Source organism: Lepeophtheirus salmonis, chromosome 7 (assembly GCF_016086655.4).
Source record: "Lepeophtheirus salmonis chromosome 7, UVic_Lsal_1.4, whole genome shotgun sequence".
NCBI classification, from domain to species: Eukaryota; Metazoa; Arthropoda; class Copepoda; order Siphonostomatoida; family Caligidae; genus Lepeophtheirus; species Lepeophtheirus salmonis.
Genome location: NC_052137.2, coordinates 2,618,390 through 2,622,646, shown reverse-complemented (window position 1 = coordinate 2,622,646; position 4,257 = coordinate 2,618,390).

The window sequence follows — 4,257 nt, the reverse complement described above, 5'->3', positions numbered from 1 at the left end:
AACGTACTTAAATAAATAAGCAAAAGTGATATTAAAATTGCACATCCTTTTTTTGAGCTCTTAAGTTGTTCATCATGTATTGAATATAAGTAAAATTGTGTAAAACGATTTATGATTCTTTCTACTAATTAATAAGTATTATAAGTGACTAATCCAAAAAAGAAAAGTAGATGAAATGTTAGTTTTACATTATCTTGCAATGATTGTTGGCGCGCTTGAAATCAAATTAAGCTGTATTCGGACCGCCAAACCAAAATAAGTTTAACACCCTTGATTTAGACTAAAGTACTCCCTGGGTCATCAAATCATTTTTTTTCTTCTCATGTTGACATTATTATTATTATTTTATTTTTGAGGAGAGAACGTCAAAGCATGAGTTACATCATGTGAATGTGCTCATGAAAAATGGAGGATAAGACAGAATATTTCTTGGAGTAGCTTTTAAATTGTTGAAAGCAAAGTGTGTCTGTTCGTTGATGCCCAAATAATCCATGCAATGACTGGTAATAACGATAGTATTTGATATGAGTGAGTTCATAATATCAAATAGTAGTTTGAAATAAGAATATTAGATTTTGCGAAATATACAGAGGGAAGGAAAAGTTTGGAAAAAATGGAATTTCACTTATTTTTCTAACTACCTATGCCTTTATCATCAGTTAACACTGTAATTAAGCTATTAAAATGAAGAAAAATTAAAGTTCAATATAGGTTTAAACATTTATTTGTAAAAATCAAAGTATTTTTGTTTAAATTTTAGCTTTATCAAAAATCATCCCTCTATCGCTAAAACTGCTCTACATACTTTTGGCAGTATTCCTCTTAGTTTTTGAAGATAAGTAGGAGAGTGATATCATTCCATGCATTCTTTAAAATAATTTAAAACTCATTCTTACATGTGGGGCACTTTGCCCAACTTTTCTATCTAGGTGTTCCTACAATAGCTCTATTGGGTTCAAATTAGGAGATTCAGACTGCCATTGCATAATAGATGAGATGTGACATGCTTCTTTCTTGTCAATAAGTTTTTGCAGAGCTTGGATGTATATTTTGGGTCATTGTCTTGAAAACAGGAATGGCTTGTGTTATCACAATAGAATGATAACAATTGTAAAGGAATTGACTACACATCTCTCATACTAGCCAGAGAGAAACATTACATAGGAAATTAAGCCTCTCCAAATTTCTGTATTTTTAGGGAAAAATAAATAAAAAATGTTTTATAGATTTATTTTTTTCATAATCATTTTCATCGGGTTAAAGTCAAAAATATTCATAAAGTCATTGATGAAATTACGGAAAAAAAATTTCAAACTTTTTCTTGCTTGTGTGTTTTTTGAGTTCATAAAATGTAAATGGTAATTTTTAGAGCTTCATATGGATAAATTATTTGAGCAAATAGTGTTAAAAACCAATAAATCAGTCAAATTTTGTCTTCAAATTAATTTTCTATAGGATTTATCTTCAACGAATTCTAAATTATCACATTTTAACCAATTTTTTTATTGTAATAATATTTTGTATTGCAAAACTATAGATAAGAAAAAAACAATAATAATCGGCAATGTTAGTAAATTTGGGATTATTTTCAAACAGCCTATAACCAGCAAGTTTTAATATATTGTTCGCCTCCCACTTTATAGTAAAATAGTACAATAAATTGTACTTTACTTAATTGAAAGCGCATTTATTATGCATCAACACTTTAAATATAGAATAATTTATCTCTTTGTCAATGTGCAGATGTCAAGCATTATATTAGTTTGTTCGTCACATCCTTCTTTGTGTTGTGAAAATTCAGAACTGCTAGCTTTTATACGAAGACAAATTTTACATGGAAGACAGATCATGAACGTATTACAAAGTATTAATTAAAAAAAAACCCTAATGGTAAAAAATGAACCCAACTGTCTAAAAGTTAAGTTAACATTTAAGGACATCATGTTAGAGTTTGTTTGATACGTGCATCAGGAATGGATTGTGTTCTTTTACATCTCTAGTTTAAAAATATTTTTTATTTCTTCTCAGGTTAATCATTTTTTTTAAACAATACTTAATGTTGATCATTTATTCAAGGACAAAAGGTTTTGAATTATCATAAATACATTAATGTGAATTTAATAACTGCCTGAACAAAGGGTGTTCAAATCTTTGTAGTCACTTTCAAATGGCCAAAGAGAAAATTAATTTCATTATATGGTGGTTATCAGTGTAAAGACAAATCTAAGGGAAAATGTTTTCGCAACTTTCTTTGCTATTAGTAGAGTTGAAAGAAAATATTAGTTTAAATACTTGCAATATTTTTTGTATTTGGAGATCTAAAAATTGTTTTATTTTGTTTTCTATAGCTATTATCCTAAGAGAACATCTAAGTATAAAGTAACAACACGAGCTGTGCTCGTGGAAGACTAAGAGCAATACAGAGAGTTACTGTGGGAGTTATACCTGTAAGTCTTCGTTTGACTCATAGTATAATTGAAGATGTAAATCGATGTAGTAATTATTGCCTATATTCTTACTTGATACGGGCTGGGATTTCTGTTTATTTCTTTGTCCACAGTTAATCGAATAAAGCGTCATGACAGCTAAACTTCTCTTCCAAGAAACATTCCTCACATTGTGATGGTCACTTTGTTATTATCAGTTTATTTTATTTGTAAATACATGCAGCTCATATTTTGACAACTCTAATTATAACAGCTTTATAAAAAACACACATTTTTCAGAGTGCCAACAACGATAAAAACTCATATTGCGGTGGAGGTATTAGATCTTGTCGGTTTATCTGTGAGCATTTCCCATCTCCAATAGGTGCTTGCCACTAATCTAAAGAAACATTATGACACAGTTTGACTCACCCCCAAAGCGTTTCTCAAAATTTTCTTTTTTAAATATACCGTCAAATCATAGGATTCACTGAGGTGTCCATTAAAATCTGAACACTTTGAATTTTAAAGTTCGACCAGATATAATTTATTAATTAACAATAGAATTTCTACAAAATTAATATATAAATAGATTTTTGTCTGAATTATTTTAATTATTAATGTAGCCCCCGCCCCTTAGCAGATGTAGTCATCTGTCATGGCGTCCAAGTCCTGGCTAATAGTGGCTTTAAGGGTCTTGGTGTTTGAATGAAGGACACTGTAGGGGTTCCATTCGACAATTACTCAAAAGGTGTAGTCGAGGGGGTTGGCATCAGGGCTGTATGGGACTAAAAGTGACGAAAAAAAGAATGATTCAAAAGATCTATGCAACAAAGGTGATGGGTTTCTTTCATTGTTGTTGTGAGATGTGACCTCTCCCCCCTTTACAACGCTCTTTCCCGTCACTTTTTTTAATATCTCCCTGGATAGTCTGGTTTGAAAATCCGAGATATCTTGTATGGGTCCTTTTGGACTTGATGGGATTTGCCTGGGTTGTTTTCTTTAACTCTTTTGGGTTCAGTTTGATCTTTTTGAAAGATCCCTTCTTCATTTCCAACGTTTCGGACTTGCTGACGGAGTAGAGGGTAGTTCTAGAGACATAGAGCTTCAAGGAATATTTGAATAAAAATTCGTCGAGCACGTTATGGTGTCATTTTCTCAACTTTTACGAAAGCTAAAAAGCTTGGATTTTTTTTACTAATTGTTTATGTTTTAATATATCGGAATATGAATTTATTTTAATCACTTGATCTTTATAAATTATTGAGTTAGTAACTGTTCAGATTTCAATAGACCATCAAGTACAACTCTAGCACTCACTCACTAAGTGATTTTTTTTCTCAATCACAAATTTATCTATTTATAGACTGAAATTATTATTATTATTTTCTGTTCATGTAGCTTTAATTGAGCAGATGGAGTTGCACTGATTAAGTATAAGTAAACATTAAAGTATTAAATTTACTCCATCCCATCAGTCCTAGTAATCCACTTTAATATAGAATATATAAATTTCCTTCTCTAGAAACGTCCAGGGACGAACCTACACACATTAAGTTCAAGAGAATAATGGTTCCTGAGCACGTTGTCCATTGAACTACGTTGTTACATTTTATAAATTTATCTCAAGGGAATTTAAAAATTAAAATTAAAGTTTGTAGGCCTCTCAAAAGTTGCCCCTTGTAAATAAACACATTGATTTAAATGAATTTTCCTGGCACCCTTATCTTACCCCCCTGTTTGTATGGAAAGCTTGCTTCATTAAGTAAAACAAAATATTATGAAGTAAAGTACTTTTTGTGTTAATTAAATATGCTTTATTTATTTATAA